We start from the raw sequence: 25,304 nt of genomic DNA on the forward strand, positions 1-25,304 counted from the left end.
TGTGGAGGGTGAAAGATAGAGAACTATTTTCATTCTTCTACGTATGGATATCCAGTTTTCCTAGCACCATTTGTTTAAAAGCCTAGCTTTTCTTTAACTTATTCTTTAAATGAAGACAATGGCATGTTTAGAAGCCAGAAATCTTCCTAAAATCTTATCAAAGGAGACAATAGATATCCTAATCTATTTATTAACCTGTTATATTAATGCAATCTTCAATGTCTAGATAAATTGTACAATTTGAGACAGTTGCTTTTGTAAGGAAAAAAGAACACATTCTCATAAAGATATTGTAGAATCACAAAAACCAATCATGAGTCAATATACTTTACATTTTAAGACAGTTGCTATGTTATAATGTTTATAAAGCAAAAATCATAGTGCTGAATACAATGGAAAGTGTTGAAAAAACTGGGAATACTTTAGGAAACACTTTAGGAATACAATAGGCTATTCTGTTATTTCAGGGAAGGAGTATACTCCAAATGCATTATTAGGGAAATATTTAAATTTAACAATTTTTCATTTTTTTAAATTAGACAGTTCTTTTGAATGATGAATATAAATAAATTCAAAATAACTGTTACGGTCATAAATAGCAGTACACTCTTCCCAGAATATGAGGCAGGAGCATGACCATTAGTGAGACACATTACATTTCCATAAAATTATTAATTAAAGATGTAAACAAATGCCCTTGTGGGGAGTGGCAATGTGGTTTAAAGGAGTTTACCTTACCAGTGGTTTTCCAGGAAGAAATGACAGGCCATAAGCTCCTTCCTTATTTAGTTACCTTGACTGACATAAAAGACAAAACAGATAAAAATGAATAAAAAGCCATACTGCATAGTGATCATTTATTCCAGGAAAATAAATGACTTCTTTTTTGTAACATCAGTGTCACCAGGACTTTTCTGAATTTTAACTTTCTAACTTTTTTAGATGACCGTTTTATAGTTGGCTTAGTTTATGTGTTAGCTTGATGCCATTGTGACCAAGATACCTGACAAGAACAACTTAGAAGACAAAAAATTTATTTGGGCTCATAGTTGCAGCCCTGGGTCTGCTGCTACATATCTCTGGGCCTGAGGTGAGGCAGAACATCATGGCAGAGGAAAAGAGTTCAGAGCATGACAGTCAGGAAGCAGAGGGGGTGGGCAGGGGGAAGATAAACCCTATGAAGGCACTCGCCCCAGTCATCTACTCCTTTCAACTTGGAACTACCTCCCAGTAGTCTATCCAACTTTCCATGGATTAATCCATCAAATAGATGAATCCACTGATGAGTTCAGAGCACACCTGTTCTGATCATTTCCCAGAAGCCCTACCTTTGAACCTGGCTGTATAGATGTTTTTGTCAGCCTTTTTGATACTCTGACCAGAAGACCTGACAACCACCATCTTAGAGGAGGAACAACTTATTTGAGGCTCACAGTTTTAGAGGTCTTAGCTCATAGATGGCCAATTCCATCCTTCAGGGATTAAGGTGAGGCAGAACATCATGGCACAAGAGTGTGGTGCAGGGAAACAGCTCAAGACATCACGCCAGAAAGGGAGCGGGGGAGAGAGAGAGAGGGAGGGAGGGAGGGAGGGAGGGAGAGGGCTCTCTCAAGCACAAAGTATAAACTCCAAAGAGATGACCTCAAGCACCTACCCGCTCCATTTACACTCTACCTGCCTACAGTTCCTACCCAATTAACTCTATCAGGTGATTAATTCACCAATTGGGTTAAGGCTCTCATAATACAATAATTTTACCTCTAAACCTTCTTGCTTTGTCTCCCATGTGAACTTTAGGAGGACACCTCACATTCAAACCATAACCACTAGGACACATGGTTACAAAACATGAGCTTTGGTGAGACATTCCAGATACAAACCATAGCACTGCACCTTTTGCATCAGTGGTAGAGGGTAGTCAGAGAATTGGTAACATGTTCTTTAAAATATACTCTACTCTCACAAAAAATGCTGCTACATTAAAAGAGAATAAACTTTACATCTGAGCAAATGATATAGAAATTAACTCCTCTGTGTACACGTCCCACTTCCATTTCAAGGAACATTAGTTATATATTCACATTGCATCCCTGTACATCTCTGAATTACTTGTTATTTTTCTATATTTCTGAAGGATGTTGTGTCCACTCAGCAGAAATCATATTTTCTTCTTCTTTTATGATCACTTTAGCAAGTATTTTTCCTCCCACAATGTAGGAAATCACTGTTCTGCCATGAGGTGGTTTTACTACCCTCTGAAGAGCATAGAAGTGAAAAAGGCTGAAATAAAATTACATGTGGGTTTTGTTTTTTTCTTCTTATGTCACAAATAAGGAACTATGATGTCTTCCCTTTTATTTTTAATTTTTTACTTTTCCATTAATAATTGAGATGTGATAAATCATAAATTTTACACAAATATCTTATGATTAATATTTTAAAAATAATCATTTATGCCTATGTGTATGTGTGTGTGCATGTGTATATTAAAGTTAAGGTTACTTTCACTCAAACTGTAGCAGATAGATATTGCCATTGCAAAAGTACGTTTCATGTATCTAGATAAACCTCTTGTGTTCTCTTATGAAAAAATTTTTATTCAAATATACACTTAAAGAACCTATGTTATTTTATGGAAACAAATGAAAAAATTGGCAAAATACAGAATACTACTCCACAAAAAATAACTTCAGAATTGTTCATAAGAAAATGAGTTTATTAACAAAAAGTTTGAACCACATATCTTATTTGATTTTATTTATTACTAAAAATAGTATTATTTTTCTATGTGAATTCACTTATCTAAAGACAATATCACTTAAAATTTCGATGGATATTTGCATATTTTTGATGTTAAAAATAATACCAAAAAATTATAATTTTAAAAAAAATTGTATCTAAAGATAAATCATAAAATAGGGATTAAAATAGAATATGGTCTCATAGATTTGTGGAATTTCTCCCTAAATATATTGAACTATTTGTCTAACATGCAAACACATAAATTAATAGGTTATAGCAGCTAACCTGGGAAGGCTAAATCCTTTCCTAGTAGGGAGCTACTTACTAGTTCTCTTTAATCCCCCCAATCCATCCACCAGACATCCTAGCCTCTATCTAATATCACCTGTTCCTAAGTAAAATCAATTCAGTTTCAACCTGGTAGGGATTTCTATTTTGGAAACTCAGATAATTTTGCCATATTATTATCTTTGAAATCCTTGAATATTCTAGAAATTATATCATTTGATGGTAATTGGTTTCTCATACATATTGCTTTGTACCATTCTCTCTTCCTTGATCCAGTCTCCCTCCCTCATGTCCTTCCCAATCCCTTAATTGTCATGCTCTATAAATGTATTTAAAAAGTAAAGCAAAGAAGAAACAAAGGCACTTTGGCATCTTCTCATAACAGGGACAATGTAATCCTGTCTCTGCTTCAAGTTTCTTCTTGCAGACATACCCAATGAGTGGCTGTTACTGTCTTCAAAATCTCAATTGATTTAGGAAGAATTATTTGGGGCTATTATTGTTTCAACTGCTTTTAAATTCCACTGCAAGACCATGTTGAAAATAATTCAACCTATCTTTTTCATGTGTTTGTCCATTCTGTACCTCCTATGGACTTATATTCTAATTGCTCATTCTTGTTGGTTGACTATTTTAGGAATCTTGTTCAAACTCATGTTGACTTCTCAAAGTCTTTCAAAGTTAAATTTCTTAAAAGTACTATCATTCTTACTCTTTAACTTCACTCAGATTGTATATGGTGTCAGTTCAATTGGTTTCCACCTTAACTTACCTGGTGAATGGTTTTCACTAAACCTGGGATAAAGTGCAAATTTCTTGGCCAAACTTTCAAAGCCATCCATACTTTATCTGAATATTTTTTGTGTGTGAAAGGGGGGAACTGGGATTGAACTCAGGGGCACTGAAAGACTGAGCCACATCCCCAGGCCTATTTGGTATTTTATTTAGAGACAGGGTCTCAGTGTGTTCCTTAGTACCTCACTAAGGCTAGCTTTGAACTCTTGATCCTCCTGCTTCAGCCTCCAAAGCCACTAGGATTACAGGCTTGGGCCACCTTGCCCTCTTAGTTCATGCAGATCTCTTTAGCCACTCTGCACTTTCTATTAAACTCTCTGCATTGGCTGCACTGGGTTATGTCAGGTCTGTGATGACACACATCTTGGATTTGGGGGGCTTGGCTGATTTCTAATTTCCTGGGAATGGTTCTTTCCTCTGACACAGTCACCTGCTGCTTAGCTTCCCTGCAAATTTTCATTCTTGCTGAAACTCAAATGTCATATTACATGTCTCCTTCCCTAAGCTTTTCTACATTTCTCAGTTGCTCCCCCTATTTTTTCTTTGACTGCAATATGCATATTATTCTCATAGATTTTTCCCACTTGTTAAATTGCTTTCCTTACATGGTCATCTCATTAAATTTCATATTCTTTAAAGCTGCATATATTCTGTTTACCATTGTATTCCAATTCATTTCCAAAGTGATTTCCAGATCACTTGTGTAAATACTTGCCGCTGTCCGGCTGGCTGGGCAAAATAACCGGGGTGGGGGGGTGACGAACAACTTGTGTACGTTGATACAGCAGGAGTGGGAGCCATTTATTGTAGGACAACAGAGGTATTTATACATTCCACACAGCTTATCTTTAATTAACATAAAATAGATACAGCAGTCAACCAATAAGGAATCTCCACACTTAATGGCTCGCTGGCATTACTTCACAAACCACTCCCTCTGGCAAAATGCCAGGTGCCATCCAGACTTGTTTACAGACCTTAACATTAACCACTCCCTCTGGCAAAATGCCAGGCGCCATCCAGACTTGTTTACAGACTCTAACAAATACTAATATGTTCATATGTACACAGAAAATTTAATAATAGTTGCTGCATATTTAATCCCTCAGAATGAACCAGATAACTATGTAAAAATTTTTAGTACATTTCCTTGATTCTTGTATTCAGTGCACAAGTTCTACATTTGTATTTTCATTTACAGATTAGTGAGTGGAGACACTAAGGTGCTGGGGACTTGATATATGTCACACAAGAACTAGAGATGTAAATAAGGTTTAAATCCAAATGTAAATAAGGTGAAATAAGATGTAAATAAGGTGAAATCCAAATATAGTAAACCAATATAAGCTACATTTTTTTAATCAATATCCTCATGACTCTTTTTTTTTTTTTTTTTTTTTTGGACCAGGGATTGAACTCAGGGGCACTCAACCATTGAAACCATTGAGCCATATCCCCAGCCCTATTTTGTATTAAGGTCTCACTGAGTTGCTTAGTGCCTTCCCATTGCTGGGGCTGGCTTTGAACTCAGGATTCTCCTGCCTCAGCCTCCTGAGCTCCCAGCCTCCCAGGCATGAGCCACTGTGCCTGGCTTCATTTAGATTACTCAGAAATCATAAAGTATGCAATGCTGACACCCTTCCATCATTATAGTTAGGAATAGATATAACTATCAGGGAAGCAAAGATACAAAGGTTTAATGGCTAAAGACAAAAAATAATTCTCTTCATTAAATGTTAGAAATGGGCACAACTTTTGTTTCACAAAATTCTCAGGCACCCAAGTATCTTCTCTTTATGTTTTGCAATGATTTGTTTTGTTTTGATTTGTGCTCACTTTGGAAGGCTTCTGTTCTCACATGTTTAAGTGGCTCTAGATTTAGTCATTAGAAGCAAAGTGGACATTATTTGTTTTTGAAGAATATTTGAAGATCAATGTCATTTGTATACTAAGTCCATAACTACATACAATGGGGAGATCTTATGAGAAAATTTGTAATGTCTGGCTTACTGGATTGTATGTATTTTTTTAATGTTTTTTTTAACCTTTAGCTAATGAGTTAATGGCCCCAAGAATCTTTAAGGAGTTCATAATATTTAACTTATATAAAAGAAATTGAGTCTCTCTCCTGTGAGAAATAACTAGAGTTTGGTATTGTAATGAAATAAGTTAAGTATGCTCATTTTCTCAAAGAACTTCTAACCTAGTAAAATACACAAAGTTGAGAAGAGCTATGTAATTCAAGTCAGACATCAAATATATAACATGAAATAGGGCCAAATATGTGCCTAGTAGCAAGCCTAGCACAGGATAAATTAGCTTTCCCACCCACTGGTGTCAGAGAGTCGCTTGTAATGAATGATTCATCCTTTTTCCTATTCACTTTTAGCCATTGCCTTCATTTGGAAATGTTCTTCAAACAAAATAACAACACACTGTTACACTGCATAACTTGTCCAGCATGGTTTTACTTACTGATTCCCATTATTGAGGGCAGATGTTACACACACTTACCTTCACCATTTTGACATTTTTGCATTACTTAATGTTCATCCATTAGCACGTATCCCATTAGCTTTGCATCACAGAACTGATCACAGAACTCTTTGAGGTCAGATCCACATCAATAGAGACTCAATCTAAATTGCAGCATTTAAATCTAGGTAGGAAGGACCATAAAATATCATTTTGCACTGCTTCTTATTTTACCAATTACAAAACAGAGACTCACCAATTTATCTAGAAGCCTAAATTAATTCTCCATATTTCAACTCAATATATTCCCATACTCTCCAAAGAGTATTTTATAGCCAATCTGGTCTCTGGAATCTAAACTTGAATTTATGCATATATTTGGAAAAACTGCAAATAAGGAATCTAGTATATAGTGCACACTAGAACTATTTCTTTCATATTTTAAATAAGATAGTTGAGATGATAATTTTAGTATTTACTGAATGGTATTATTAAATATATCACTTTAATTAGAATTTTTCTTGATACAAAGGGTATTGTTTTGGTATTTTGCATAAAAATGTTTCTGGGTGTCCCTTCCTTTGACATGGACATACCAAATTGGACAATTCTTCCAACATATTTCCACACAGAGAAATAACAGCTTATTTCATTTTTTTTAATTGGTCTTTCAGTCATGATACACATTCCCAGTACCAGAGTAATTTATAGATTGGGTTGTGAATTAACTCTCAGATTTAAGGATACTTTTGATTTTACATATTATGAGACTAAATCTGCAAAAAAATCTAATTATACAATTTGTATATTATTAATTCAGCTGCCCTATTGCTCACCAATCAAAGTTTGGAACTGAATATTACAAAAGTTGTACACACACACACTCACACACACACACACGCACTTTTTGGTTTTTTCCTTAGAGGATATAGTTTGAGAAAATATTGGAATGGAATTTAAGAAACCTTAGGTCTACTTTTTTTATGTAACTAAATGATCTTGACTCATTAATGCCACCTCCATGAATATCAATTTCTTTGATAATTAACAGGATTGACTAACATTTTCCAAGGTATTTGGCCATGTTTAACCATGATCAATAAACTTCTGAGAACTCTTATAATAAGCTGGATTCTAGAAGAATGAAGAGGAATGACTCCTGTCACTGCCATTTAAGGTCCAATACTGTTGTGGAGGCATGGGGAAGAGCCATCACTGGTGAAGGCATATGGCTATCCAAGACCTTGCTTCACAGAGCTGGAAACCGTATTTCAGGATCTAGTAATATGCTTCATACCTGCAGAAGTTCCATGTTATCAGTACACATTCAGATAATGTCTTTTAGGAGTCAAAGCTACTAATAAAGTCCACACAGTATTGATGTAAGGATCTTAGGTTTGATTTATTTGTGTGGAGCAAAATTATAATCACTGAATTATCAATTTAATTTTATTTACCCATGCAATTTTTTTTTTTTTGGAGTGTTTACATAGGAAACTAACTTGTAATCCAAGAACTACTTGTCAAGCATGGAAGCACAAAAGCAGAACTAGGTATTATAGAAAGGTATATGGTTAAAAAAAGGAACAAAAATAACTACATGAGTTTAAACTTCTCAAAATAGACAGTCCACAAATTCTTTGTTCCAGGCTCCAAGAGATAAGAAACCCATGGCAAAATGTAAATAATTGAAATCTCAACTGATCTGAGTAGTATTCTATTGGCCTTGTTGATTTGAATTATAACTCAAACTCCTTCTCTTAGGTGGACCAGTAACACATTTTCTAGACCACAATTTAGATAGCACTAGAATAGAGGACCATTTCATGTGAAGCCATGGAAACAAGATGAACATAATTTGCTATTTTATACCTGTTTTTCTGATTGTCATATTTTACAGCCTTTACCTTTAACAAGTTTTTTTTTTCATCAAACAGAGTGAATGAAATTGTTAGGGACATTTTTTTTTATCACTATAATCATATTCCTAAATCTCTTTACCTTAAGTAGCAGATGCTGCTGCCAGGCCAGTTTACCCTCTTCCATGAGAGGGGCCTCAACTTCAAATGTCCATCACCCACCTGTTTTACCTAAGGCCTTTCTGTGTAAACCAAAGCCCTCTCTGCCCAGGGCACTAGAAGGGAAGTCCAGACTGCCAGTGCTGGGAGCTGTCTTGGATTAAAGACTGTTAGCAGTTATTGCTCACACCCAGCCCTCCTTTTGACACATCTAGGCCTGTGTTTAAATGATTCCTAAAATTCTCCAACAGGATTGTGCTCAGTTTGCTCACAGTGGGATCCTGCTTGCACCCTTTATTTGCTTTCTCTCCTTCCTATTTCATCTTCCTATGATCCAAACACTGTTCATGGAATCATTTTCCAAATAATCCATCTGTACTATGATCTTTGTCTCCATGTCTACTTTTGGAAGAACAGAAAACAACCCAATTAGAAATGATTCACTGATCTTCTTCTATTAGTGGATAGTTTGCACTGTTTTATCTCATTTCCTTTTTCAAATTTAACAAGTTACTCTTCAAGGGTCTTCACAATGTGTTTTGCATACAATTTTAAAATATTGTTCAAGTAAAGAATGAGCTTAAAATTCTGAGTGACAGTTTTTCATTGGACTTAGATAACAGTGTCTTAGAGACTTGAAGGTAAGATCATTAGGAAAAAAGTTGGTGGTAAAAAGGAAACTTTACAGACAAATTGGGTTTTGAGCAAGTTTTGAAGATATCTGTGCAACTGTGCATATCATGCTTTTGGGGCCCAATGAACTTGAACTGTAATTGGAAGACTACATGGGGAGTTTGTAGATAATATTTGAAAAGAGAAGAAAGCACATTGCAAGAATTATGGACAAAAGGTTAAACAGTACAGCAACCATACATGATGGAGTAGCGCTGATGTATTTTGCAATATAGAAGAATGATATTATAAATGAAGCTGTAGTCTAGTTACACAAATCTGACATCAGCAAATAGCACTGTGAGTAAGAGAAACTAGGATAAAAGACAATTGATCTGTTGTTAAAACTGACCCAAATAAATATTTTTCCAAGTTACCCAGTACCTAGCTATACCATATTCAGGGCTCAGGCACATTTCAGGAAAAATTGATCATATTGGCAAAAAGAAATTATAAAGGACAGATTAGGCAAAAATTGTCTTCATGCCATAAGGCACTAAATAGGAAATAAGCAGAGGCCCAAGCATGTGGGCATCACACATCATTATGTATAAACAGAGTCCCCTGGAGCTCTGATAGCTGTTCTCATCCAGGTTTCAAAGCAAGTAATACGAAAGTGCCCATGAAAATGGGTTTTCTCTCTAAGGATGAAATTAGCAAAGAAGAACAGCAGCTGCACTGGAGAGCTCAGTTCTAGGAAGGAGCACGCCCTGGAAGCAGAGAGATAAAGTGATGCTCGGGGAAAGACACAGAATGAGACACGGACACTTTTGCTTCCACAAAATGAGACTTCCATTGCAGTCTCAGAAACCTAGTGATGAAGTCCAGGATAGAGGTCAGGGAAGAGAACATGACTAAATTTTATATACAAGTGATTTCTAGTAAAATGCATACGTATATGTATCATTACAGTACTTTATTCATAGGACAGACTTAAAATGGTCTATCTTCTCCAGAGGGATTATGAGAGTTTAATAAGTGAGCCATATATAAAAAAATATGTCATTACACCATTATGGTAACATAATGTTAGAAGAGCAATGGAAGGTGTTGAGGAATTTAAAGCTCATGCAAGGGACAGATGGCTTGGGTTTAAATCTTAGCTCTGCCATGGGAAAAGTGATGCATTCACTAAACTTCAGATAGTTATTTTGGAGATTCAAAGAAAACAGTGCACACAAAATTCTTAACACAAAGCTTGTATTAATATCCATGGGCCCAAACCCACAAGGGATCCTGGAATAGACCAAAGTGAGGTCTATGCACCTGAAGCAGAGAGAGCACACCCAGGGAAACCATATGACCTATCAGTGAGGAGGATTTACAAGAGATCTAACTGCAGTTTTGGTTCAGGAAGAGTTTTAAGAAATAAGGATTTATTCTAGATTTTATGCTTTCCAGGGTAGGGCAAATTTCATAATTAGGTTTCATAATTTTTATTTAGAATGCAAAAGGAATAAAGCTTTATCACAGGTGGAGAAAAGTAGTGACATATATTAGGCAAAGGTGACATGTTGGGTTACCTGTTGGATTCTATTGTATTGTCTTTTTATTCAGACATGATTACTTACAGGCTTCGTTTTGCCTTGTTTCACTGAGGTCATGGAGTAACCCTGCAGAGTATCTTATGAAACTCCTTCATGTTCTGTAGCAAACAAGCTTCTACAATCACCCCCAAGCCTCCACGCTTCCTGATATTCATGACGGTGGGTAATTTTCTTCCTTAGATAGGGGCAGATCTAGGAATTTGTTTCAAAGGAATAGATTGTTGGCAAAAGCCAGAGGGTGTCACTTCCATGGTTAGGTTGTGAAGACTGACTTATGTTTTATGAGTTCTCTCTCTATCTTTTGCTAACTTTCTTTGACTCTTTCCCTTGACTTTTTGGCCTATTCTCTTTGGGGAAGAAAGCTCCCAGGAACTGGAAGTGGATCCTAGCCAACAGTCAGTGAGCAATTGGGGATCCTGGCTGGCACCTGGCATGAGCTCTGAGCTCATGAACTACTCAGCCTGATAAGAATGTTTTATCTAAGGCATTGGACCACACAAGTCCCATCATGTAGTCTGCTAACAATGTGATTTAGGGTACATATCTGACTTTTCTCTTGGAGGTTGCACTCTGAGTAGCTGAGGTCTGTTCTGCCTGTCTATGTATCTAAGCCATAGCAGAAATCCTGGGCATCCAGGCTCCCAGGAGAGTTTCCCTGGTAAATAACAATTTGCATATGTTGCCACACTTTTTTGCTGTGAGAATAAAGGATTCCTGAGGATTCCTCTTGGAAAGAGCACCTGGAAGCTAGTGCCCACCTTCTCCTAGATCTCTTTCTATGCACCTTATCCTTCTGCTGATGTTAATTTACATTATTTCACCATAACCATGAGGATACTAGATACTTCGAATCCTATGAATCTATCCAGCAAATTCTGGAGTCTCAAGATGGATTTGGCTTCTGAACACAGTCTCAGAGCAAAGCATCCTTGTCTCTTGTCTGATTCCTTGATTTTTTAAAAGGAATTTCCAAGTACATATAATAAGTGCAGAGTAAATATCAGCATAATAGTTTTCTTTAAAATTACTCAACTCTCCTCTTGATAGCACAAAAGGCTTTCTAGAAAGAGACAAGTCCCTGCTGAGTTTTAAACATTTATTTAACAAGCAGTTAAAGGAGAAGCCAATCCATATTCAGTGATCAGCCACTGCAAAAAGGCATGTGCAGGAAAATTTATTAAATATGAATGTAATTACAAATATTTCTATCTTGGAAGACCTCAGATAAATGTGGTTCCCTTGTTCATGGATTGGCAGAATTAATATTGTCAAAATTACCATACTACCAAAAGCATTATGCAGAGGAAATGAAATCCCAATCAAAATCCCAATGACATTCCTCATATGAATAGAAAAAGAAGTCATGAAATTCATCTAGAGAAATACAAGACTCAGAATAGCTAAAGCAATCCTTAGCAAGAAGAGTGAAGCAGGTGGCATCACTATACCAGACCTCAAATTATACTACAGAGCAATAGTAACAAAAACAACATGGTATTGGCACCAAAATAGACTGGTAGACAAATGGTACAGAATAGAGGACACAGAGACTAACCCACATAAATACAGTTATCTTATATTAGACAAAGGCACCAAAAACATACATTGGAGAAAAGATAGCTTCTTCAACAAATGGTGCCAGTAAAACTGGAAATCCATATGCAATGAAAAGAAATTAAACCCCTATCTCTAACCATGCACAAAACTCAACTCAAAGTGGATGAGAGACCTAGGAATTAATCCAGAGAACCTGCATTTAATAGAAGAAAAAGTAGGCCCAAATCTCCATCATATTGGATTAGGCCCCTACTTCTTTAATAAGACTCCTATAGTGCAAGAATTGAAATAAAAAATTAATAAACGGGATGAATTCAAACTAAATCTTCTTCTCAGCAAAAGGAATAATCAGTGAGGTAAATAAAAACCCTACATCTTGGGAGCAAATTTTTACCACTTGTACATCAGATAGAGTACTAGGGTATATAAAGAACTCAAAAAGCTAAACGCCAAAAACCAAATAACCCAATCAATAAATAGGTCAAGGAACTCAACAGACACTTCTCAGAAGGTGATATATAATCAATCAACAAATATATGAGAACATGTTCAACATCTCTAGCAATTAGAGAAAAGCAAATCAAAACTACTCTAAGATTTCATGTCACTCCAGGCAGAATGGCAGCTATTAAGAATACAAACAATAAGTGTTGGCGAAGATGTAGGGAAAAGGCATACTCATACATTGCTGGTGGGACTGCAAATTGGAGCAGCCAATATGGATAGCAGTATGGAGATTCCTTAGAAAACTGGGAATGGAACCACCATTTGACCTAGCCATCCCACTCCTCGATCTGTACCCAAAGGACTTAAAAACAGCATAGCCACATCAGTGTTTATTGCAGCACAATTCACAATATCTAAACTGTGGAACCAACCTAGATGCCTTTCAGCAGATAAATGGATAAAGAAAAGTGGTATATATACACAATGGAATATTACTAAAGCAATAAAAGTGAGTAAAATCATCACATTTGGAAGTAAATGGATGAAGTTGGAGAATATAATGCTAAGTAAAGTTAGCCAATCCCCCCAAAACAAATACCTAATGTTTTCTTTGATATAAGGAAACTGATTCATAGTGGGGCTGGGAGGGAAAGCATGGGAAGATTACAGGAACTCTAGATAAGGTAAAGGGGAGGGAGGATAGGGGAGGGAGCAAGGGGTGTAAAAAAGATGGTGGAATGAGATGAACATCATTACCCTAAGTACATGTTTGAAGACCCAAATGATGTGAATATACTTTGTTTACAACCAGAGATATGAAAAATTATGCTCTATATATGTAATATGAATTGTAATGCATTCTGCTACCATATATAAAAATTAGAATTTTTTTTAAAAAACAAAAGATGTTGTGAGTGGGGGAAATATAAAAACCTAGAAAGACCTATTTTATTTCCATGTGATTGTCTTTCTCAAAATAATTTTTGTAGACCCTGAAAAGTAAACTACATTAAAATTGTGAATCAGAACCTTTCTCAGACAAGATCAGGCATCTTTTTTTCTTCTAACTTAAAATTATCGCTTTTACCAGAAAAAAAAAATATATATACATACATACATACATACATACATACATATATGTGTGTGCATACACACTAAAATTCAAATACATCTAAATATATTTTATATAAATTTAATATTTAATAATTACAAAATATTTTAATATGCCCTATATGATTTCCACTCTGTGGATAAAGTTTCTGACAAGAAAATATGTCATTAGAACTTTCTGCTATTTGAGATATTATAGAAGTCTCTATTGTAAAAATTATGCTCACTAAATGTCCATTAGCTTCTAATTTGTACTGATAATAATATTAATATTAATATTTAATAATATTAAATCACTATCTTTTCTTGATCTTATAGTTACAAAATAATGTATAATAATAAAATTTGAATTATGTTTATGAACTCATATTTAATTACTATTGCATGTAGTCATTGAATTGAAAAATAATGCATTTTAAAGATATGTTCAGATATATTTCACTACTGTTATTTCATCATAAAATTACATAGCTTTAAGATTTGTTTTGCTTAGTACTTTCCTGGCATGTAGATTTAAAGACTTTATTATATTATATACTTAAAACAACAGATGTTGCAAATATTTTCTTCAGTGGGCTTTTAGTATTTTAAAACCTCTTTAACACAGTCTCTTTACTGAATCCCTTAAAGGAGTATTTAATTTTCATGTGACAATTACTAAAATGAATTCAGCATTCTCAGCACAAAAGAAGATATTACCTGGTATCTAAATAGAATCATCACAATTAAAAATAATGTTGAATTATAAAGAAGTATACATTTTTCACAGAAGGAGATTCATGGAAACAAATAACTGTTCAAACATTGTTATACAATATATAATCCCCAAGAAAGCGAGTAAACTGAAATTATTATTTTTTTGTACGTGACCTTAATTTGGTTTCCATGTTTTTGTTTTCTTACAATATTGTATTCTAAAATTTTCATTTAATTTTACATTCTGAATTTCCTTTTTTTTTTTTTTTAGAATTGAAGGAACTAGAATGTAAAATGTAAAATATTTTCTTTGCATGTTGTGTTTCTGGTGGTCTATAAGCCTTCTTTATCTCTGACACTATTTGTTTCATCATTACTAGAGACACAGCAAACCATTTATGAAACCAGTTTCATACTCATAATTATACACTTGCTAAAACCAGATTAGCCAGAAACTAACACTGCAGTGAGATGGACTTGTGCATGGATTATTTATGAACCTTGCTCAAGATTATGTGGGCCATGGATAGAAACTTGAATGATTGCAAAAGGATAGTTGCCATAGTGACTAAAGTGCTCAGTGTGGGCCATAGATATGAAATATACAGGTAAGCCATTGGGAGTACAAGTGAAGAATGTATCCCACTTGACAGCTCCCATGATTTGAGTATAGAATTGTCAATATATTATCTAGCTATTTCTTTTCAAAATGCAGGTATGATGCCCAGGTTTTAAAAATATAAGAAATATCCTTATTGGTAAGCTACATTAATACAAAATAACCTTTAATGACCCTATCCTATATAATGTATTTAAGGAGAAGTTAAAATTTATAAATAATTTATTTTCCTACATATTTAGTTTCAAGCTGCCCTGGAAACTCCCGGAGAAGTTTCTAAATCAACTATATGTCACACAGCCTATATATCTGACATTCCACCCATCTCTATTTACCCCTTATAAACTTTAAAAAAAATGAACAGAAATTTCTATTATATGAAAAGGAATAATTCATTACAAAAATTCATATGAAACATTAATATCATCAAAAGTCAAGTGTCTATAGATGTCAGATCTGATCTCAGCTAATCTTCTACAGAGATAAATGATGTACCAGCTACTTACATGTTCCCAAACCAAGGATCTTTGAATACTTGGCTTGATAAAATGTCAGAAATAGTCAGATATATGTTCTTGAGTTCATTGGTCACATTGTCTTGTTTTAGTCAGGTTTTGCATTGCTGTGACCAAAATAACCAACAAGAACAACTTAGAGGAGGAAAGGATTATAGGGAACTAAGGTTTCAGAGGTCTCCATCCATACACAGTCAACTCCTTTGCTCTCAGGCAATAGTGAAGGGCCCAGGGGAGGAGAGATGCTTAGGTTTTGCTGGGGTCAGGAAACAGAGGCTAGAGAACCAGAGGGAGAGGGAAGATGCTACTGTAGTACTGTAGTCTCACCTGCCCACAGTTCCCTCCCAGTTAGTCTATTCACACCAGCAAGGGCTGATTAGGTTGCAGCCCTCACCATCCAGTCATTTCACCTCGAAATATCCCTGCATTGAGGAGAGCTTTTGGAGGACACTTCATATCCAACCCATAATGAGTTCTGATGTGAAGGGATTGGGAGAGAAAAGTCAGGCAACATTTTTGAAGGTTTTAATCTGTTTTCCTGTGTTTATTTGAAAACATATCCAGGGACAGTTTCTTCCTGAAGAGAATTTCAATTCCTTAGTTAAGAATACGTAGCCATTCTAAGATAAGACTAAGTTATCTTCCTGAATTATATTTAGTTATTCATTTTAAAACTACAAAATTTAATTAAAATGTAGAAAATTGCTGATTAGTGTGATTATATTACCTATTTATTACTAGGATTATATTGCCTAAACTATTTGATTCATAAATCATTTTCATTTGTAATTAATAAATTATCATCACACTGTCATATTAGCATATACATATATGTTTGTGTTTATGTATCTTAAATGAGTAGATAACTACCATTTGAATATTGTCTTTTAATATTTTGGTGTCTATTTACCTGAAAATTTTATAATTTTATTTTCTATTAATGCTGAGTAATATTCCATTGTATGTATGTATGTATGTATGTATATACATATATATCTATATCTATCTATCTATCTATATATATATATATAAAATCTCACATTTTCTTTATCCGTTTATCTGTTGAGGGACATCTAGGTTGCTTCCATGGTTTAGCTATTGTGAATCCAGCTGCTGTAAACATTGATGTGGCTGCATCACTATAGTATGCTGATTTCAAGTCCTTTGGGTATAGAAGGAGGAGTAGGAAAGCTTGATCAAATGGCAGTTCCATTCCAAGTTTTCTGAGGAATTTCCAGACTGCTTTCCAAATTGGTTGAGCCAATTTGCAGTCCCACCAGCAATGTATCCTCGTCATTCATTATTGTTGTCTGTATTCTTGATAATTGCCATTCTGACTTGTGTGAGATGATGTCTTAGAGTAGTTTTGATTTTCATTTCTCTAATTACTAGAGATGTTGAACATTTTTTTTTTCATATAGAATATCATGCTAAGCAAAGTAAGCCAATCCCTAAAAGCCAAAGGCTGAATGTTCTCCTTGATAAGTGGATGCTGATCAATAAAGGGGGGGACCTGGGAAAAATGTAGGAACTTCAACAGGGCAAAGGGGAAGGAGGGTTGGGGTGAGGGCAAGGGGGCAGGAAAGATGGTGGAATAATGGAGACATCATTATCCTAGGTACAGGTAACTAGACTGTACATATGGTGTGATGCTACATCATGTACAACCACTGCTACAATTATACAATGAATCAAAATGCATTCTGCTGCAGTATATACCTAATTAAAATAAATAAATTAATTTAAAATTTTGGTGTCTAAAATAATGTGATTTCAGTAACATAAACCTGTTTGACAAGTGTCATAAAATTTCTAAGAGATATCTCTGTGTATTCTTTCTATTTTGGAATCTGAGGAGAACATTAAACTTTTTTATTTCTTTTTTTTAGTATGATACTTTTTACAGCAGACCCTTCCAAAATAATACCAATTGCACTTCTGCAAACTGAAATTTCCCGCAAATGTAGAATTTTTTTTTATTTGTAAATCTTGATCCATCTAATTACCACTGAACACTATTTCATACAATACCATAACTATTTAATTATATAAATTCAGTTTATAAATAAGACCATTATACCAGATTTACTGTTAGCATGAAACTAATTCTGAAAACTGTAAATTTAAAACAATTCCAAGTACTATGTTGGGAGATTTAGGAGAAAAATGTGCAAGGCAACGTCTCTGGCCTGAGAGAATTCACTATGAAATCATTATTAGTCTTGGTATCAAAACAATAATCTTAGAAAAACTCTCAATAGATGTCGTCTTATTTAATGCTTACTCTGGAGGACATGCTATGCTAAATATTTGAGGAAGTAATAATTCATTTAATAAAACAACCCAATGATGTGATTATAGAAATGAGATATAAAATATGCAGCATCAAAACATGTATTTTTCACTGTGGTGCATTGTGAGACTGAAGGGTCAAACTTGCTAATTGCAAATACTTTTCCTTCTGTAAAGTCTCCAGCAATTGCTTATTCTCTCTGCCTCAGTTTCCTCACTTTGTTCTCAGAATAACACATAACATTTGTTCAGTTGTGTGTAAAATTACTCAAAAGCATTAAAAAGAACATGATTTAATATGTTTAGTGCAGTATTTATAATTAGTGTTTAATAAATATTATTATTCAAATAAACATAATTGATAATTTTTTCTATCTCGATAATAAACTATGACTTATATTCAACGTTTATATACTTGAGTTTAAATGTATGACATTTCTGTCTCATTCTATGATGTTACAGGTTTATTGGTCTTGACTTAGGAGAACAGAAGAACTTGGTGTAATTTAGAGTTAGAGGTGTTAGTGTAAGAATCATGAATTTAAGGGTTGGGATTGTGGCTCAGTGGTAGAGCACTTGCCTAGCATGTGTGAGGCCCTGGGTTGTGTCATCAGCACCACATAAAATAAATAAATAAAATAAAGGAATTTAAAAAAATTATGGATTTATACTGTAATTATAATATTTGACCAGGAAGCCCAAGTAAGTATTCATTAAAATCTGGAAAAAAATAAAAAAAAAATCCATCCCATTTATTGGTCCTTGATTTTACTTTTTGCACTTTAGGAGTCTTGTTGGGAAAGTCAGATCCTAGGCCATTATGTTGAGGATTTGGGCCTGCTTTTTCTTCTTTTAGGTACAGGGTCTCTGCTCTACTGTCTAAATCTTTGATACGCTTTAAAGAAATACAGTAGATTAACAAACATATGTAAAAGTGTTCAACATCTCTACTAATCAGAGAAATGCAAATAAAACCACTCTATGATTTCATCTCACTCTTGTCAGATTGGCAATCATCAAGAATACATGTAACAATAAATGTTGGTGAGTATGTGAGGGAAAGGGAACACTCATTCTTTTGCTGGTGAGACTGCAAATTGGTACAAGCAGTCTGGAGATTCCTCAGAAAATTTGGAATGAAACCACCATTTGACCCAGCTATCCCACTCCTTGGTGTATACCCAAATGAGTTAAAATCAGCATATTTCAGTAATGCAGTCACATCAATGTTCATAGCATCTTACTTAATTCTCAATAGCTAAATTATGGAACCAACCTAGGTGTCCTTCAATAGATGAATGGATAAAGAAAATGTATATATATATATTCAATGGAATATTACTCAGCTCTAAAGAAGAATGAAATTATGGCATTTGCCAGTAAATATATGGAGTTGGAGAATATAATGCTAAGTGAAATAAGCCAGTCCCAAAACACCTAAGGCTGAATGTTTTCACCAATAGGTGGATGCTAATTCACAATAAGGTGGCGGGCGGAGAGGGGGGAACTAGAGAAGAATAGCATTACCTTATATTAGGTAGAGGGAAGTGAAGGGAGGGTAGAGGAGGGAATGTGGGGATAGGAAAGATAGTAGAATGAAACAGACATATTACTTTAGGTGTGTATTTGTCTGCATGACCAATATGATACTACAACATGTACACTAAGAAAAATGAGAAATTATATCCCATCTATGCATGATATATCGAAGTACATAATGTATTCTATTGTCATGTATAACTAATTAAAGCAAATTTTTTGTTGTTGTTGTTGTTTTAAGAATACAAATAGGAATAAATGTTGGTGATGATGTGGAGAAAAGGGTACACTCATATATTGCTGATAGGACTTCAAATTGGTGCAACCACTCTGGAAAGCAGTATGGAGATTCTTCACAAAACTTGGAATTGAACCACTATTTGATCCAGTCTGCCCACTTCTTGGCTTATATCCAAAGAACTTAAAATCAGCATACTATCATGACACAGCCATATCAATATTTATAGCAGTTCAATTCACATTAACTAAACTATAGAACCAAACTAGGTACCTTTTAAAAAATGAATGGATAAAGAAAGTGCATGTTATATACACAATGGAATATTACTCAGCCCTACTGAAGAATGAGATTATGGCACTTGCCAGTAAATGGATGGAACTGGAGACTAGCAGGCTAAGCAAAATAAGCCAATCTCCAAAAATGAAAGGCCAAATTTTCTATGTGATATGTAGATGCTAACACACAATAAAGGCAGGGAGGGAAGAGTATATAAATTCAGTGGATTAGACAAAGGGTAACAAAGGGAAGGGTGGGGATAGGAATAGAAAAGACAGCAAAATGAATCAGGTTTCACTTTCTTATGTTCATATATGAATATACGAATATACGAATATACGACCAGTTTAACTCCAGATCCTGTACAACCACAAGAACGGTATCTTAATTAGAATGTTACAATCCATTTACATATAATAGATCAAAATACACTATACTGTCATGTATATCTAAAAACAACAATGACAACAACAACATCAACAAAAACAAAACAAATAGAAGATATCGTGGATACCTTCTTCTCTGATGCTTTACCATGGAAGTGATACTGCTATTTTACAAAATTACAGGCCCAAAGATGTGAAATAACTTGCCTAACACTACCAGGTAGGAAGCAGCAGAGCTGGGATTCAAACCCAGTTCTATGGACTGTAACACTGTATTTCATTATAGCTAATGGATATGATCTTTCCTGGATGAACCGAGCCCAAGGTACAGCATGAAAATAAGAATCTTTTTAAAAGATGGTCAAAATATTTTATTCTTAAATTCCAATAGCATAGAAAATTTATACTGAACAAGTAGAATAACATTATCATTTTACATTTAGAATTGTATTTTTAAAGACATCAATCAAAAATTAAACGTGTGCAAAAGTTCAGGTAATTGAGCATTGAACAAAGGAATGTTATGGCTAAAAAGTAAAATAAAATAAAATAATTTTAACCCTGAATAATTGAAAACTGAATATCCTCAGAAGTGCACATTGACCCTGAGAAGCCAGAGCTTAAGGGGCTGTACAACATGATGTTAAGAAACAAAGGAATAGAAGTATGCTGACATTTAATAATTATCTAAGATATACTGTAGATTGTTAACTGAAATTCTGTACAGAAATTGGATGTTAAATTTGGAGGCAAAACTCTTTGAGTCTCTGACAATGTCTCATATTCTAAATCACAAAATGGAACAGCATTTGGTTGAATAATTTTCTTTATTCTGTTCTCAGGATGAACATCCACTCTATATGCTGAGAACCTTTTCAGAAGGAAGTTGTTCAAGAGGCAGTAAGTATGTAAATCCACTAATTACATTACTGCAAATTCCAATAATACACCCAGTAGTTGCTTCCTCAAGAAAACAATGTAGTCTCCACAATATATTCACTATAAAGTAAACTAAATATTTGTCTGACTGCTGAATAGAATTACTGTCACAGTAGGTGGTAGCAATATGAATCCTGATGGTATAAGCCGCCTGCACAGCCACTTGTCTTCTCAATGAGTCATGAACTTAGAGATGCCAGCAACTTCTCCATCGGCCTGAGATGCAGATGTTGTATGGAAAATTCATCTGAACAAATATTCATTTAACATGCATCATTATTATTATTTTGCTGATATCTGTTACAAAATCTCAAAGAAGAGCAATTTGAAATTGCTTTTGCATTCAGAATCAACTTAAAAGACATACAAATCACTAAGGAGAATTTTGTGTATATTTTTTAAACCTGAGATGGGTCATGTATTCACTAGTGTTGTGAAAGAATTTGTTCACTGTAACTTACTAAAGCACTTTAAGAGCCAGTTTTGTTTTTAATTTAATTTGAATTGTTTTCAAATGAAATACATCATTAAAATATACTATATAAGACAAAGGGATGACTTTATTATTGGTGTTGTTATTGTGCATTACTGTATAAATCATATAATTCTCTGGTGTCCAGGCCTAGACTGCAGTATTTTTTCCTCTATAAGAGGATGGGATATTTTCTATAGCCCATAAAGGTTGTAATTTTTCTGATAAATAGTATAATATTTTGCCATTCTTGCTATACTATCAAACCAACATTTCTAGAGAGAGCAAAATCATTGCATGTGAATATTATATGAAAAGTAAACTCAATATTGTTCTTCCTCAAACAGGATTTCCTTTCATGTTTATTCTATATCATTGTCAATTGTACATACACATATCTCTGTGTTTCTCATGAAATGATAAAGGTACAAGTTTTCACTTGGTTTTATAGAACTTGAGTCTTAAAATGATGCTTGTGTTCAGTATTTAATGGACCATTCAGCTGTTTATTTTCAGAAGTCCTATTGGCATTTATTTGATGGTGGCAATTCTTTAAGGGCACCTGCAGCCTCCCCTCTGGGGAGAATTTTTGCCCTCTGGTGTCCAGGCCTAGACTGCACAATGACAGGTCATTGTGGCAATTAAAATAATACCTACATCTAAAAATGTGCTTTAGTAAAGCAGTAAAATAAGACTTTATGTTAACTGTCACTTGATAAAACGATGCTATAGAAGTATGGGTTATTTTCCAAAATCAAATACACGTATAAATAGATTTTAAAAATGGAAGCAAAACCATCTTTGTGATCACCATTAAGACTCTACCTCCAAATGGGTTCTTTGGGTATTTGTAGCTTAATTATTCATTTTTCCTAAAATGTAATATCAAGCAAGTATTTCATTCTCATGATTATGAAAAGTAGGATTGCCTCTGCTTCTTTCCTTACTTCTTTCTTTTACATGAATTCTTCTGGATTAGACTTTTTATTTGCTTTAATTAGCATCACATTGAAAATTTCTTTCCTCTCTCCTGTGCACTTGTACTATTCTCATATCTGCAGAAGCTCTCTTCAACCTCTTCTTCAATACATTCTGCTAGAAGAAAAGCTATGCTTTCCTTGGGGTAGTCTTAATAGTTTTTATTCTGCAGAAAGGCAATGCATACTTTAAATTTTACAAAGGGAGATGAAAAAGCTTGGGGCCACTGTTTTTTAAAATTTTAATTTGTTATGTATGACAGCAAAATGCATTGTAATTCATATTATACATATAGAGCACACTTTTTCGTGTCTCTGGTTGTACACAAAGTAGTCACACCATTCGTGTCTTCATACATGTACTTATGTCCATCACATTCCACCATCTTTCCTACCTACATATCCCCTCCCTTCTACTCCCTCCCCTTTACCTTATCTAGAGTTTATCTAATCCTTCCATCCCTCGCCAACCACATTATGAATCAGCATCCTTAAATCAGAGAAAATCTGGCTTTGTTTTTTTGGAATTGGCTAACTTTACTTAGCATTATATTCTCCAACTCCATCCATTTACCTGCAAATGCCATGATTTTATTCTCTTTTAATGCTGATTAATATTCTATTATATATAAATACCACATTTTCTTTATCTATTCATCTACCAAAGGACATCTAGGTTGGGTCCACAGTTTAGCTATTGTGAATTGTTCTGCTATAAACATCTATATGGCTGTGTTCCAGCAGTGTGTTGTTTTTAAGTCCATTTTTCTTAAATTTATTTTTAGGTGGTACTGAGGATTGAACCCAATCAATAAATGGTTTCAAACTAAAAAGCTTCTTTTCAGCAGAAGAAACAATCAATGAGGTGCATAGAGAGCCTATAATTTGGGTACAATTTTTTTATCACACACACATCAGATTGAGCACTAATCTCTAGTATATATGAAGAATTCAAAAATCTTAACACCAAGAATCCAAATAACCCAATCAAAAAATGAGCCACTTGTTTTTGTCTTTTATATTTTTATTCAGAGACTTTAACTTATAAAATAAAACTACATTATCACAAATTTATCTCACTGGAATGAAAGACCAATATACAACAATTCCTTCGGAATTTGTCCTTTATTTTATTTGGCCAAACAGGCATCCAATTGTTGAATGGAATATTTTATTAGTTAGCATCATCTATAAGAAAAAATAATGTAAATGTTAGAAAGTTCTTTTCCTATTTCATGGGTAAATCCACATGTTTATTGCTTCCACCTTTTAAAATTGTTCCAATTATATTGCAGTATACATAATTCTTATTTTATTCATATATTTTCCATGATTTTTAAAATTTTGCTGCACAAAGTGATTTGTTGTAATACAGAATATTGAAGATAAAAGTGAAATGAAAAATACACCAGTTAACTTCCAAAATGCTAAGTACTATTTAGTATCTTCAGAATGATGAAAATTTCATTCTTCCAACTTTTATCTATTCATTAATCAATTAATTAATGTAAAGATCATTCCAACCCTAGCTGGTTGTTAAACATCCTTTGAAAATATAAAAAAGAAAGAAAGTGACTGACTTTGAGAAATACGTAATTTAGTGAAATTCGGGAGATGTTAAAATGTGTATTTTAAAAACAAAGTATACAAAAATCCAAATATGGATCACTAAAACAGTTTATGCTGACATGAATGACTCTCTGGCCATGTGGTTTGATATATGATTAGAATCTAGAAATCTTTCTTGTTATTTTTCAAGCTACTTTATATTTTTTTCCATCATTGCCTATACATTAGAGCACTGTAAATAGCTATGTAAAGAAACTCTATGCTGTTATTTAATGGGAAATAATTGTTCATATGATGATACTACACTGCAAGATAAGATAGAATATTTTTTGTGAGAACTATTTATAAGTAAACTATTCAAGAATACACTAAAATGATTTCAACATGAAAAAGATCCTTTCAAGAAAACTGCAAATATTTTTAAAATTCCTTGTATTAAATACTGCTTCTAAAATTATACATATATTTTATTCTCAATCAACAAAATATGTACCCCACACAATCAAAATATGAAGAAAATACATTTGTCATGTGTTATCATTTCCTTATCATTTCTGTAATAATAGTGACTCGCAAAAGCCAATATTAGTGTGCCTTTTTAAATTTTCTCTTTTCTTAACCAAACACATATAAACATTTATATCTAGAAATATATTTCATATTGGAACAAAATATATTTAATTAAATATTGTACCACATGTTCTCTCACTCAAGCATTATTCAAGAATATAATTTTCAAAAAAGTAAATCTCTCTTCACTCTGTCTTAATATATCCTCATTGTTTGGAAATTTGCTTGGTATATAATAGGCATTTTTAAAACAACCCAAGGCACATTCCTAGCAGTGATAGGTGAAAGGGTATTTTTCTCAAATCCTGCTGACATAGAATTTATTTGTCTTCCAAGTATGGCAAATATATTCAATGCAGTATGGATTAATTTGATCCTAAATCACTATTTTTATAATTTCTTAAATTTATCTGAGGATTTATTCAGTTTTATATTCTATTTTGATTTCTTTTTGCAGAATTTTTCTATTCATATCTTTTGCCTCTTTTCATTGAATTGTTCAAATTATTTTCTTATGAATATTTCTATTGAACATGTAAGCCCTCTTTCTATCAATTGCCAT

Source organism: Spermophilus citellus, assembly GCF_964194105.1.
Source record: "Spermophilus citellus genome assembly, chromosome: 8".
In the NCBI taxonomy this organism is placed as follows: Eukaryota; Metazoa; Chordata; class Mammalia; order Rodentia; family Sciuridae; genus Spermophilus; species Spermophilus citellus.